General features: G+C 37.5%; 1 pseudogene; it reads left to right on the top strand.

Moving 5' to 3' along the window:
* The window catches only part of LOC149263664 (preprotein translocase subunit SCY2, chloroplastic-like), a 101,896-nt pseudogene extending 90,154 nt beyond the window's left edge, over window positions 1-11,742 (top strand).
* Window positions 11,743-16,440: the final 4,698 nt, after the last annotated feature.

The raw sequence follows: 16,440 nt of genomic DNA, 5'->3' as shown, positions 1-16,440 counted from the left end.
TTGATAGGGCAAATGAACTCCAAATTAAAAAATTCTAGTTGGGTTGGAAATTAGACTCAAAGACCTTTCCAACGAGCTATCCTGCACCCAATTTGGACACCGGGAAAGCCTCCAAAAGTCACATGGAAAAGAGCGTGGCGCATAGAGGGAGCGCGGCGCACTGGGAGGAAATTTCCAGTGTAAATTTACACTGGCGCGGCACACATAGAGAGCGCGACGCACAGGGAAAAAAGGCCTGAAATTGTGCCATTTTGCCTCAAATTTCTTGTGAAGCCCATCAAATTGCAAGGTAGGCTCTATAACATCACTTGTTTATCAAATTTTATGAGTGATATGGTGGTTATATGCCTATGATTGAATGCAACAAATTTCATAAAGACGATCACAAGAAGACACCTATTCAGCAGGAAATAGAGGCTGATTGAGAGATTTTGATCGAGAGGATGCACATCCACTTAGAGAAGCTGTTGGCGAAAGCAAACAAGAACAGGGATCACTATCACATCATGAGGCTTCTTTGCATGATGAGGAGCTCATTGAGCATGATTTTGACCTAGTTGACTTGGAGGCACAAGATGAGCATAAATCCATATAACAAGTCATCAAAGAGAAGTATTCTCAGATCATGTAGGTCAAGGACAATTAGATAAGGGCCAAATTTATCATTTCATGCCTTGATCAAGAAAACAGTCAACTTAAAGCACAACATCTACCTATGGAGAAAGAACAATTCAAAGTCAAGAAACAAGAGATGAAGGGAAAGGAATTGGTGGACCATGATAACATTGAGCACCATGAAGAACATGTGGCAAGAAAAAGGCCAATAACAAAATTTTCACCATGAGCATCTCAGATGTATATTTCCCTCACCTTGATGGAAGACAAAATCACCATTGTAGGGAATGATTTCATGTTTTCTGTTGATTCCATCTCTCAAGCTACAGGCATACCAAACCATGGTGAAAATTGGTTCAAAGACATGAACCTAGACCTAGAAGAGTACAAACCCTAACTGAAATCATAATATAAAGAAACTCACTCACATGTTTTCCCATTCAGATATTTTTTGGAGATATATGCACCATTAATGAAGGTTGTCATGAAATTCTTCACATGTGAGGGAAAATTTTCTAGGTTGCATCAATATCACATAAGGCTGCTCATGCACTTTACAGTAACCAAGTCGCTCAATTTGAGTAGTTACTTGTATAGGAGCTTAACCAAGATGTCTAAAAAGGTGAAATTGAAAGGAAAAGTGCATTATCCAAGTATCTTTAATCATAGCTTGATAAAGGTTATGGTTCTCCATCAGTTGACAAAATAACATGACATGGGACACTTTCATTGAGGCAGCTTTGAACATGCATATAACTACTTCACCAAGCCAGCACCAAACTATGTCAGCATAGTCAATGGAGGTTGGGTCATCAAGAAAGAATGATGAGGTTCCAAGGCACCTAGGACTGAGGTGACCAATACATATCAAAGAGGCAGAATGATTGCGTTTTCTCCTAAAACAAAGGTAAGGAGCCAGCACATGATGAGGGTCCTTCAGGAGAGCCATCAGGTGAATGAGAGACCGAGTTCATTCTCCTTCACGATGATGAGACCGATACAGCCAACAAATGCAGAGCTTAGAGAGGTCATCCAGGAACAACAATCAGAGATTGAGGCCTTGTCCCTTGACTTGGAGAGGGCCAAGTGGAACATGAAGTACCTGGAGCAGAGAAGCAAGCAGCTTGAGGACCAGTAGGTGATCATGGAGCTGCAAAACATTCGAGAGCATCGCCAAGCTGCTCAAAGAAGAAGGGTTGAGCTCACATCTTTGGAGCAAGAAATCAATGAGGATAGGGAGGCCAACCTTGAGAGGGTCAACATGCATTTGGAGAGGCTGCTAGACAAGGCCGACAAAGACCTTGCTCTATTGAGACACATGGCATTTCATTACAGGGCACGAAACATGAGCGCCAAGGCCCGAATAAAGAGTTTAAAAGCAAAATTGAGGAAAGCAACAAGGAGGGCAAAAGAGGCAAAAGAGAAAGATAGGCTTAGAATCTTGGCTGAGGCTTCCTTGGCTCAGCATGGCACCCCATAGAGAACCTCTAGCCCAAATTTCAAGAAATTTGGGGAATTTTTGGTCACATGGAAATTTTTGAGAAAAAAACAGGGATTTTCTCCCTGTGCGTCGCGCCACTGGCGCGACCCTAAAATTCTAGAGCTCCAAATGAGGAATGGCTTGCATTTTTGGATTCAGCATGGAAAATCACGACTACTGGTGTCTGGGCAAGAAATTTTGACAAGATCTGAGTCTCCTAAAGGTCAAAAAACACCCAAAAATGGCCTCTCTGCCACTTTTTTGACACACAGAAATCAGTCTTGGGAGAATAAAGATTTGGAGGGGCAAATGAGCACAAAATTCAAAAATTCCAGTGGGGTTAGAAAGTAGACAAGACAAGATTTGCAACAAGCCCACTTGGGTACATTTTGGACACCGTCAAGTGCCCCAAAACAGGCCCCAAAGTAGCGCAACGCACAGATAAAATGGCATGGCGCACAGAGGAAAAATTGCCAATTTGCTTCCGTTTTGCGAAATTTTGGTTTGCGACTTCTTCAAGTGGGCCCGCTCATCTACACTTTGGTTTTTTGGCACCAAAGGTAGCATTTAAAGTGTTTTTTCTCCAGATTGGCTTCTATCCAAGTGGTGAAGGAAGGCAAACAGTCACCCCAAGCCAAATGTCATGTTTGTAGCGCTGCACCTGTAGCTGATGGTTGGCTCTCCATCTCCATTTTGTAATGATTCGAGTAACTCCCCAACCCTTGGGCGTTCTATATCTTCCTTACACATTCTATATATTGTATGCAAGTTATTTGCAAAGGGTTGGTTGGATTTTAACTTCTAGGAGACTGTGGGAAAGAAACTTTGTTTCTTCACTGTGTATTTTTGACAGATAATTAATGAAAGGCAGCGGCTCTGTTTCATGAGATTATTGTGGTTGTGAGTGTAGCAAATGTGTCTCTTATGTTTTCATATGTATTTAGTTATGTTTCATAATTCAATTCATGTTCATTTCCAGTGAAATTTTCTGAGTGAGATTAGGTAATATTCAATTTTATTGCTCTGCTTGTGGGAAAATTTCATGTTCAGTGTTATTCTTCTGTTGAAAAGGATTCATGTCACTATGCCCTTTTCACTTTCTTCAGCAATCTATTCATGCCGCGGTACCTCAAACTAACTTGTTACATTTTCCGCCTACCTTGCCTCACGGAATAATCTGTGCCTTTGTATTAAATTCTCTGTTCCTTGCTGAGCGCTAGTCCCATAACATCCCAGAAGCTCGGTCATTCATGAAAATTGTTTCCCGAATCCCTATTCACTTACTAGCCTAAGGTAAATATTGCATTGTAAGTCATCTCAGACCGTTTTCGATTATCTATTCACTGAGTGTGACTCGGAGAGAGCCCTCTCCTGCTCTGGTAGGGCTAGCTACTAGACTGAGCGTGGTTTGTGGTTACCCTAATTTTTGCCTTACTTCAGCCTAAAGCAGATTTAGGTGCTAACACCTTCTACCCGATTAGTCTCTAATCCATGCTTCCCCATCATGGATGGAATTTGTTTGGTTTGTGCCTGCCTAGGTAGCCGATACCAAGTTCGTGTTTATTATATCTTTGTAGATCTAATAAGCTCTACAAAATCACTACATTTACTTTTTCTTTCCTATCTTGGGCTCTGAAAATACTTTCAATATCTAACTTACAACTTGTTAGCTCAGTTCTTAAGCTCCTAAGGGTGTCCATCCAATCAGTAGAGTCTTCCTCCTTCCTCTTCCCAACTAAGTCCTTTCCTAATTATGTTGGGATATGTTAGTGTTGTACTTCACTATCTTATTGCTCATTCCTTTATTTCCTTGATGTACCTTAGTGTCTTCTTATGTGTTGTCACATACACACGAATGTTAGTTAAATCAAACACAATTAGATATATTCCCTCATCACTTTGTTATGTTTCCACAAGCATGCTTGATACAAAAATGGCTAAAAATCAAATCTTCATTCAGTATACAGGTTAGAAAACAAAATAACACATCAATAATTTTCATGCCAACACTCTTATCAGTTATAATTATAAAATCAATACACATATGCATATAGAAATTATCCATCAAATTAAATACTATTATTTGTAGCTCTTAACAAAGCTTCTAACTTCTCTTGTTTAAGGCACATTTAGTCTGAGTGTTGAACTTGGGCTCTAATACCACTATGTAACTCTCATTCCCACCCTATTAAAGTGTTATGGTTCGTGGGAGGTGTTATTTTATGACTTAACCCAAACCTCAAGGTCTATTATGAACATGGGGTTACATTTTATTATGAAGATGATATAAATTTTATCTCAATTTGACTCTTGTATTAAATGTTATGCCCATTCAAAATTTGACCAATTATGTTATGCCACATCCATAAGGGACTTACACATGTAGACCACATGGCTCTATCATGTCACTATGAATCATCCCACACCACTTGTGGACCCTATGTGGAATCCACATGGATATTACTAGGTCTCTGTGGTGCTTTCCATCTCAACCCAAACTCTTGGGTTCCACCAAGCCTAAGCCCTTCATGTTATGCAACCATTTTTCATTATATCTAGTTCCAAGAAAATATAGTGTGCACAATATTGTTTACTAAGGAATTTAGACTTCTGTGATCCATAACATTGTTTAGAAAATCTTCGGCAAAATCACATAACCAAACTTTTGTCGAAGATTTTCTAAACAATATTGTTTACTGTCGGCATGGTTTGGTCTCCCATATCCATGGATCACTTGTCTTCATTGTGGAAAATTTGGCTTAGTGGACACATAGGGCTCCACAAGGGTGTGCATGACTTGCCACCCCCGGATCAAAGATTCCCTAGATCATATGCAAACTCAATGGAAATCTAGTCCCAACCCTATATGGGGTTTTTCATATGTGCACAATTCAGCTACCACTGGATACTCCAGATCCTGGATACACTTTCCATTTCCTGAAAAAAAAAATTATTTCTTGCACATATCAACCTCAATTGTTGGGCCTTATCTTGGATCTTAGATTATGATTTGGGAAAGTCCCAAAATCTAGTTTGATCTAAATTTGATTAATTTCAAATGTGTACATGTCTTGTCCAGTCAGATGCCCATACTACCAAATAGATTTGCGAGCCAAATTGATATATTCCCCCTCGCATATTTGGATGCAAATAACTCTTGGAAGATGAAAAGGATATCTATCTTGGATACAAATCCCACCAAGAACCCATGTGGTCCTCGATGAAACTCAAATTTCTACCAAAAACTTGTTAGGAGGGATATTCAAGGAATTTTATCATAATTCCTTAAGGAAGGGAATTCACCAAGAACACCAAATTCCAAGGACAAGAACCAAGTTCTAAAAATTGATCTTCAAAAGTATTATGCCATGACCATAAGAGATTCAATGGCACCAACATGCCTAACTTACAACAGTTCTTGAGAAAAAGAGAAAAATGGCTCCAAAAGCCAAATTGCACAAGAAAACCATAGACCATGCTTACTTTGTGACGCTCAAGACATCAAAACAATAAACAGGTGTGCATAACCATAAAATTCTCACATTTCTCTAAAAATAAGTGACTATCAACATGCAACACATGAGTTACCTCCTTATCATGTGATGTAGTATACAGTCTCAATGAAGGTAATAAGCGATTAGATTCATAAACATATCAGATAAATGAGATCACTTTTAATAACATGTTAATTGAGGGACTTCAAGAAGCTAGTCATATTCATATAAATAACTCTATAGTTCAAAAACATAATAACAATCACATAGTTCCAAAAGTTCCACATAACCATAAAGACATAGATGGAAATTTGTCCTCCGTGAGTATGTAGGGAATTCGTTACCTTTCATGAGTGGTGTTGAACCATAATTAAACCAATGACATAACAAATGATTTAATCATCCATAGTTCAAATGGATACAAGTAATGCACTTATCTGTTTAACCTGAAATGGTTGGCAATTGAAGGAGGGACTTAAACTCTCCACCCAACCATTGGCCAACTACACTACAATCTTTCTTGCAACTAACCACCCCCGAGTTAGATTCAGAGTTTGAGGAGTTACTTTTCTAATGGAATTTCACACCAAGATTTAGTCAAACAATCAAGAGAAGGAGTCCATTGTCCAAATACTTTATCAATTGATCTCTGATAGTAAGAACCATAGTGACTCTCTTTCTTTTTAATATTAATCACAGGGATTCACCCAAGGCTCAATTGGAGTATTGCTTAGTTCTAGAAGATTGAATACACTATATATGTGGTTTATCAGCTATATTTTCAAGGCAAGCATTGCAGAAGTATATAGCCCATTATCCAAGTGGTTTATCAACTTACTTAGCAAGAACTAAGTGGTTTAAGATATTCCTTAGCAAACACTAAGTGGTTTGATAACTCTTTTTAGAAAGCACCACATTGGCTCAAATCACCTATCTAGTGATTTATAAGCCTTCCAACAAGCACCCATGTGGAATATCATCCCATTCAATAAGCAATAAGTGGTTTATTTACTTATTTAGCAAGCACTTAGTGGTTTATTAGCTTACTCAGTAAGAACTAAGTGATTCAACTTTCCACTAAGCCTCCCACTAGCCAATCAAACAAAGGAACATAGTTCAAGCATCAACAAATTCATATGGAATGTATTCCCAACTATAGAACATGAGCTCAAGGATTCTCTTATATTATTAATTCTTGAGTGTCTTCCTTTTCCATGCTTTCTATTTCTAGTTATGTCTCGTTCTCTACTCCTTCTCTGATACTCCTTCCTTTTTTCTCTTCTCTTCACATCCCCTTGCCTTCTCACTTTTCGTTCTATGTGTTATTCTTTTTTTTCTCCCTTTCATGTTGAATTCCTCTGCATCTATATAGTCGTCCTCTCTCCATCGTGTCCCACATGGAATGGGATAGTATGGGCACTATCCTCCACTCAGGCTTCCCACACCAAAATGTTACTACATGTTTGTGTAGGCCATTCAATTCATTAGGATGATAGGTAAATGGAAATAAGTTATGTGTGTGTGGCCTGATTTTAACACATGACAAGAAACCTCTCCTCCTCATAACTATGAATCTGTGTCATCTCCTTCAACACAATTATAAATTTCTTTTTCACATAAATTATATAAACAAATTCATATAGTCATATTTACATGGGGTGCAACAAAAAGGGTTGTTACAAATATAGAAATATGCGTTGTACATGCTCATTCTACCCAGGGAAACCACTTGACCCGTTGTGTTTATTTATCACATAATAGGAAATGTAATATCCGTCTATATATTATTAGCTTTCCCTCGAATTGAGGATGGTAAGATGAGTTGTCAGCCAATTGAGTACTAAAAAAGAAAATAATTTAGTCCAAAAAATTCCATTGTAAATTGGATTTCTCTCACTTACAATAATCTTTGGGATTCAATGTATATTTTGGATTTTTTTATTTTTTATTTTTTCTACCATTTTACTTTCTTTGAAAGAATGAGAAAAAGAGATAAAATGGGCATACTTTTTTAGTTGATATACCACTATGATAACTACATTCATTCCTTCTTTGGGTAAAATTGTAAAAATCCATTGAACTTCTTCCCAACATTGGATTTGTACGACTAAGGAATTAATGATTTTTTCTCCTTTATTTTGTTGGCATACCACACATTTAGCCATCAAATTTCACACATATACTTTAATACCTTCGTTATTTCTTCATCCTATAGTATGTTCTTAAGAACCTTGAATGTACTTCTATAGGAGAGATGTGTAATTCCGAAGGTCCTTTTGTTTTGGGTTGAGAATTTTTACATAAGTATAAACAATATTGGTACTACAACAAATCATTCCTTAATATAATGTTTTCTACTGCATCAAGGTCCTCTTGTAGTTGTTGAATAATATTACATACCTTTTCATATTTCTTCCATTATATCCTTTCTTCTTCCACCAAATTAGATTGTGGAATGGAAATAATGCACAATAAACCCTCAAAGTCTTCCTCTTTCCTTGAGAATGCATCTACCACAATGTTTGTTTTTACTTTTTGTATATAATTTCAAAGTTTTAACCTCTCATATTTGTAACCCATTTTTGTTGCTCTTATGAAAATATTCTTTGTTCCAAGAAGTAATTCAAACTATCATGATCTATTTTTACTTTGAAGTGTCTTCCTACTAGGTATGGATGTCATTTCTTAACTAGATGCAATATTTCCAACATTTATTTTTCATAAATGGGTATAATTATGTTCTTTCCTTTAAGTTGGCTGCTTTCAAAGGAAAGCGGTCTTCCTTTTTACATCAAAATTGCACCAATTTCATGGCCCGGGGGCGTCACACCCCATAATGAATGCTTTTGTGAAGATAGGTGTGGCTAGGATGGGAGTTATACACATAGCCTCTTTAATTTTTTCAAAACATTTGGTTGCTTTTTGAGTCGAAGAAAATTCTTCTTCTTCAATAATGTTTTTTAGAAGGTCTTAGAGTGAAATTAAATAGTGTGTCATGTGTTCAAATTTTCAAATATAGTTCTAAATTTTTTACTTATAGTACTTTTATATCTCTACTTATATCCATAAAATTTCACAATTTTAAACTTCTCTAGGATAAAGTTGTACAAAAAATTCCAAGATCACTCCATTGAAACTAATTTCAAGATTATTTGTAAACCATAACTTCCATAGGGTATATCTTCAAAATTGTAGTGAACAGAAGTCTAAATTTTTTATCAACTATACATAGAGATCTCTCCAAATATCTTAATAATTTCAGCATCTGAAGTGTGTCAAAAAACAAGTTATAGCGTAAATTACAACATCACTTGTTTGAAACATATTTCAAGACCATTCACAATCCCTAACTTCCATAGGGTATATATATATGAAATTAAGTAAACCAAAATATGAGATTTTGATCATATGTACTTATATATCTTTCCCAAATCAACTCAAACTTTGCTAGTGATCTTTCCCCATTGAAACTCAAAATTTTGTAGTCTTAATATTCATAGAAAAAAATTATAACAAAATTTATGTCACTCATTTGAAATTGATTTTAGGACCTGTTAGAGTCGGTCTGGTCATCCCTCTGTCAGAGATCATTTCTCTCACTGCATTTCATTTTTAGGTGTCTCATTCATTTCATTCATCTGCATTCCATTAGGGGCATGCCATAATCTGATGGAAGGGCCTTGTCACTCATTACCCCTCATGCCTTGTATCTGGTGGCTCAGGTCTATCCATAAAATCAATTTTGAAATCATTCATAGTCCTGTTTTGGCCTCTTGTCAGCAAAGAGTTATTATAAGATTTTTAGGTCTAGGATTTAGTTGATTTAGTCCTCAAAGTGCCCAATAATGCTAGCAGGCCAGAGGGAGGTTCAATAATTTTTCATTTTAGATTTTCATCATCAATAATGCGAAATCGTCAAATTTGTTTTTTTTAATAAATATGCATTTTAAAGTTTTCCGCCATGAAGTACTTCAAATGCGGACTCCGGTCATCCTTTGCCGAAGTCTAATGCCACCATCCCTGCAAAAATTAACCAAGAAAACATCATTTCAAGCCAAAAATCAAGGAGGAAACAAAAAGACAGAGTTGTATTAATTGTGAAAAAAGTGCCAAGCCAAAACATTGCAGAGTGGGTTTGTGAGAAACAAAAATTAAATCCATCACTATAAGATATTTTCATTGTTTTGAAACATCCATTTGCATCTAGAGGTTGATTGAAAGCTGACTCAAAGTGGTGAGAGGGTGATTTTGTCATTTTGAAAAACCAAGACTGTGTTCAAGTCTGCACAACACATTGGGTAAGCGCGCGATGCACATAGGATGCGCGACGCATTGGGTGGTTTGCCACAGTGCATTTTTCCTTTGGCACGACGCATTTGGCCTACCGTGTGGCGCATACAACCAGAGGCTCGAAAACGGTCAAAACTCGCTCAAATCGCTCAACAACACAGATTTTCCTCGTTTCAAGTAGGCGGCATGATATGTTCATAATATTTGGGGGTCACATATACATGACAGTGCGAGAAGGATACTCAGAGGCTACTCCAATTTTTATTACAATGGAGGCATTCACAATGAACAGGGGTGTGTCGAGTCGTAGCTGATCAGCGGAGACAACATCTACTTCTTCGGTTTGGCCAAGAAGGGATGCAGCAGTGTCTTTTGTTCGCTTCCACAAGTTACAGAGATTAGGAGGAGGAGCAAGTGTAGTTCAACACTTTGCAAATGGTAAAGGACTGATTTTACGTACTCATTTTTCCCAACTATTATCAATAGAAATTTACTCTCAGAGGGGAAGTTCTTTGTTTTTATCCATGAAATGGGGTTGGCAGATAATCAAATACCTCAAGAACCAATCAAATTTATACACACCACAATTCTTATGTGTTAAGTGTTTAGGTTCTAGTGACGATCACCTGGAACATGATTCTAATTCATTAGCCACGCTAGATATGTGTAAAGGTGGAACTGAGTCCCCTTCATACTCCTCGCAGTACAACAATATTGTAGATGGGGCACTGAGAAATAAACAAAAGAAGTTTAAGAATAAATATCTCGGGTTAGTGAGGTTAGGGTCGGAGATCAACAATGCAACAAAATCATTTTTTAAGAATGAAACTCGACAGAGATTATTTATAACAGTGGTTTTGGTTAGAGTGAGTCGTGTTGGTTATTTTATTCCTGTCAGGGTTTGATTAGCTGTTGATTCCTGAAGATTATCTTGGTTTGTTTCTGCGTCTGTTGATGAACTTGGTAACTTGTTTGCAGAGCTCAAGCTCTCTGTTTTCCAGTTGGGTATTAGTCCATACATATTTGCATCTATTATTGTGTAGGTGCTTTGCCATTTTATTCCACCTTTGATTAAGCTGCGAAAAGAGGGGCTGGATGGGAATGAAAAAATTAAGGGATATATCTGGTGGATTTCATTGGCAGTTGCAATCTTGGAAGCATTGACAATTGCATTGCACTCTCTTCCATATTCAGTATATGCTGCTAGTCATAGGTTTCAACACATTTTGTTGAGTACTTGGCCATGGGACATCATTGATTATATGTGTTGGAATATTGACTGGTTATTCAGATACATTGTACAAGATGTTGGCTAGGCTCTCAGGCAGTGGTGTAAACTGGGTGCTTTATGTGGTTGTGTTGTTGGGGGTTTTTACATTTGTTACCATGTGGGTAGTATTGGTCACAGAAGGACGTAGGAAGGTCAAATTGCAGTATTATGCATTCAAGCTAGCACCAACTGTCAGAGAGGGAGCTTCACTTCCTAAGGTTGAACCTTACATTCCTTACAATATCAATCCAACAGGAACACAACCTGTCCTTACGACAACATATGTTTTGGCTTTGCCTGGCATCTTAGCAAACCTTCTAAAATCTCCTTTTTTGGAAAGGGCAAGAGATATTCTCAATCCTGCAACTGTGGCTGCTTCTGGGTCTAAACCATGGCTCTACTATTCCTTGCATGCTTTTCTAGTCTTTTGATTTAATCTCTTGGACATTGGCAACTTGCCTAACGAAATATCCAATTACATGATCCAAATGAAAGCGCCCCAAGTGTTGCAAAGGATGCTAATTATAAAAAATTGGTTTTTATTCAAACGGAAAAGGGAAGGTGAAAAGTCAAAGACCGAAAGCCAAAATTAAAACAAAGAATATCTACCATAGCAGATAGATAGGAACGGATTTCCTATTTTGTCCTCAGTCACGATTTCATGGGATCCACGCTACAGTTTTTGCCTTTTAATTGGTCATCAGAGAAATTCAAGTGGAACACTGTTTTGTCTTTAGAACAGATGAATGGCTCTTTTTCTATCTTCATAATTTCAGTTGAAACAACTCCCTATTTTCATCGATCTATTTTCCCACCTCTAGGTTTATTTATTGTATTGCAAATCATTTGTAAAGGGTCTGAGTTTTGGGAAAAGGGTGGAAGAAAAACTCAGTGCTTCACTGTACAGTTTGGCCAGGAAATTAATAAAATGATGCAGCTCTGATTCATGAGATTCATGTGGTATGAGTTTTAGCATATGTTTCTTCTTTCTGTTTCATATGTATCTTATTTTTTACAGTTCATTCATAATCATTTCTAGTTGAATGCTTTTAAGTAAGAAAGGTAGAATCCAGTTTACTGCTCTGCCTTGGGAAGGCATTCATGCTTTGTGTCTCTTCTTCTATTTGAAAAGGATTCATTTATTATGCCCTTTTCAACCTCTCAATAGTCTTTCCACTCCATATTATTTAAATTTGATTGCTAAACCTCCTGCCTATCTTGCCTCACGAAATACTCTGTGTCTTTGATTTAATTTCCCAGCTCATGTTGTCCTTTGTCCCATACAGCCCAGAAAATTTAGTCATTCAATAAATTACCTCTTTCATATTTATTTACTAGCCTAAAATCAGTTCCCATTTTAAGTCATCTCAAGCCCCATTGAAACACTTTTTGCTGAGATTGACCCAGAGAGAGCCCTCTCCTGTCCTCGTAGGGCTAGCTACGAGGCTAAGCGTGGTTTGATGTGGACCTAGAACCTTGCCTTTTCAGCCTGAGGCAAATCTAGGCTCTAACATAGTGACGACTGTACCGGGGAAGAAATTGTTTGTTTGCTAGTGTTCTTCGTTTTATAAACTACAGACAGAGCCTGAAGATTAGCCAAGTAGCCTTCGAAATGCTTTTGCTTTGCATTAACGCAATTAGATAAAAGCTACTTCAGTCAATCTCCGGTCTAGTTTATAAACTGAACATCTGATCTAAACGATCACCCCAGTACATGTATCAAGTTAGATATGATGGTTGATGGTGGACAACGATCAGACATAAGAAGGCTGAAATCATTCACCTAGTGACTCCAACTCAATGTAGAGACTCCACCGAAGGACTAAATCTTCTCTGAGAAAATGGAAGGATCTTACACAAAGTCCAGGTATCCAAAGTGGAATGGTATTCAGGATCTACTTTGCTTTCTTGTAAATTACTTCTTTGCTATTCTTGAAGCTGTCCTAAAAGTTTTTCAGAATTTGTTAAAGGTGATCAAAATCTTCACTCGATCTATTCAAAAAGTGTAAATACTGAGTTTCCCTTTGATGCTGGCCTCCTTACTTTTCCCACATCTCATGATGACTCTCTTCAGTGTGATGAGCCTAAATAAAACAAACCTGATCCTGTAGCTCTTGTACATACTCCTACACCTTTTATAGTCCCGGATAGGTATAAACCTCTTGTTTTACCTTCTGTTCTCCATGCTTTCCCTCCAAATTATTACCTATATTTGCCAAGATTTGAAGGTGAATGTAAGAATGTCAACGTTGAGCAACATGTGCAGAATGTTGAGACTTTTCTTGATCTTTTTGAAGTTGATGAAGAAGATGTTAGTATTAGGCTTTTTGCTCTTTCTTTGCAAGGCAATGTTAAGAGTTGGTTCAAAACCCTGCCTGATGCGAGCATCTCAGATTTCTAGAAGTTCGTCAAAGCTTTCCTCAACAGGTGGATGATCAGACAGAACCCTTTCTTGATTATAGAAGAGTATAACTAGCTGAAAAGATTGCCAGGGGAGATAGTACAATAGTTTTCTGCCAGATTTAATCAAGTTTATTATTCAATGCCGGTTGATATAAGACCTCCTCCTAGATCTACTCTCTTGCACTATCCGGGTGCCTTTGATCCAGAAATGGAGTTTCAGCTGAGAGAAAGGAACCTTGCAACACTTGAAGAGATGTAGAACAGTGCAGTAAATGTAGAGGCTCATTTGCTGATTCGAAGGGAAAAGTTGAAGGAAGAAGAGATGAAAAACATAGATCCGGAGGAATTGACATCTTTAGAGGTAAAGCTTGACATTTTGGTAAGTGCAGTGGAAGAGATGATGCAAAGGATCACCACAAGGAATGAGTATAATGCTCAAACCCATGGCTTGCTGATTGAAGAAGAACAAGTTGCTGATCCAAAACATTTTCTTTCTTATCCCAGTTGTCATAGATCTGATAATGATTGTTTTCTTGATCATCTTGGAGAAGGGAGATATATTGATATGACATGTATGCTTGATTATGTGTTGTATACTGATGATTTGTCTCAGTTTGATTAGTATGATGATGATTATGTTCTCCAAACAGAAGCTAATCTTGTAGACAAACCAGCAGCTACTTTGTGAGAGGAGGAAGTTCATTTTCAACAGCTCGAGTACAGTGATCAAACGATGCATATCATCTATGACAGTGACAAGGAAAGTGCATCAAATTTTAAAGTAAGTGAAGGATCTCTGCCTTTTTGTTTTGATTCATTTCAGTTCATCAGAGACAATTTTCATGCAATCAAAAATCAATTGTCGACAAGTCTTGATTTGGACCATCTTGAGGGCAATAAAAACCTTGGTCAAGACTTCTCATATTAAGATTTCCAGCCCCCAAATGCCATTGATTGTCAAGTTGCACATGAAGACATGGAAGCTGGCACATATGATCAAACGATATAGGATGATTCCCTACCTTTCTGTTTTGAACCATTTCAGTTTTTGAAGGGTAAATTGCACAGTAAATCTTCGAAAGAGCAGCCTGTAGGAAATCAACAATCTCTCAGTTTTAATGTTGAGGATGAAGGTTAGATTACAGATGAAGGTGTGGCAGCTGAAATACATGATTTAATGATGCAAGAGGATTCTGTACCCTTTTGTTTTGAAGCATTTCAGTTTATAAGGCAGAATCTTCATAATATCTCTAAAGAAAAAGATGAACAGCCAGTAGGATGTCATACAATTTTAATGGATACATCACAACAGTCTTCTCAAATTTTTGATGATCCTATTGCTCGTGTGTTGGATGATGTTTGCTGTAAAAGTTCTTCTCCATCAGCTAACCATGTGACATAAGAGAATGTTGATAATAATCTTACTCAAAAGTCGCCTTCATTGTCTTGTTTAACAGATTGTTCATTGCATACCCCATACCAAGGTTTGCAGTCATATGAGGAGATTGATAAAGGAGACTTTTGTTCTATTTGGAGTTAGCAATAGAGTTTGGTTATTCACGAAATTCAGGATCCTTTTGACAGCCTGTTGCTATCACCAAAGAAAGGCAGCACAGATGTGAGGAAAATCTTAATATCCAGCTATGAAGACTACTTGGACCAGAGCAGTAATGTGTTAATGGAAATCAATAGCGATGTTTATGAAGATCCTTTCGCAGTATTCTTGAAGTCATCTAGTCAATTCATGCTTTGCAAGTTTATCAGTAGTCAACTTGATCCCAAGTTTCCATGGGAGTTGCCTTTTGATTCTTCCCTTTTCCTGCGCATCATAAAGCATTTGGGAAGAAATCAAATATTAGCCAGGATGCTTACGTGGTTGCATTGGTTGTTTCATTTCACTTGATCAAGTGATGAATGAAACTATTAGAGTAGGCTTTGATGAATATCTCTACTTTGAGCATCATTTCCAGTTTGTCGGTTGTGTTTAAGTGTCGAGTTAGTTTTTAATTGAGTGAGAGTCAATTTGTGTCGTCAAGTCACCAGTTTTTAGTCATGCATTTTAGCTTGAGTTTTGACTCCATTGCCCAATGGATGAAGGCACTGTCTGCTCTCCCAAATATCTGCAGTTCTTGGCACCTCCCAGGAGCTACCATCCCCATTGGAGCCAATGTTAGAGTCGGTCTGGTCATCCCTCCATCAGAGATCATTTCTTTCACTGCATTTCATTTTTAGGTGTCTCATTCATTTCATTCATCTGAATTCCATTAGGGGCATGCCATAATCTGATGGAAGGGCCTTGTCACTCATTACCCCTCATGCCTTGCACCTGTTGGCTCAGGTCTGTCCATAAAATCAATTCTGAAATCATTCATAGTCCTGTTTTGGCCTCTTGTCAGCAAAGAGTTATTATAAGAATTTTAGGTCTTTTTAGGTCTAGGATTTAGTTGATTTAGTCCTCAAAGTGCCCAATAATTCCAGCAGGCCAGAGGGAGGTTCAATAAGTTTTCATTTCAGATTTTCATCATCAATAATGCGAAATCGTCAAATTTCTTTTTTTTTAATAAATATGCATTTTAAAGTTTTTCGCCATGAAGTACTTCAAATGCGGACTCCGGTCATCCTTTGCCGAAGTCTAACGCCACCATCCCTGCAAAAATCAACCAAGAAAACATCATTTCAAGCCAAAAATCGAGGAAACAAAAAGACAGAGTTGTATTAACTGTGAAAAAAGTGCCAAGCCAAAACATTGCAAAGTGGGTTTGTGAGAAACAAAAATTGAATCCATCACTATAAGATATTTTCATTGTTTTGAAACATCCATTTGCATCCAGAGGTCGATTGAGAGTCGACTCAAAGTGGTGAGAGGGCGATTTTGTCATTTTGAAAAA

Source organism: Pinus tabuliformis, chromosome 6 (assembly GCF_031772625.1).
Source record: "Pinus tabuliformis cultivar Carrire ecotype Pingquan chromosome 6, CPIR1, whole genome shotgun sequence".
NCBI lineage: Eukaryota > Viridiplantae > Streptophyta > Pinopsida > Pinales > Pinaceae > Pinus > Pinus tabuliformis.
This window is presented reverse-complemented; position numbering and strand designations above follow the sequence as displayed.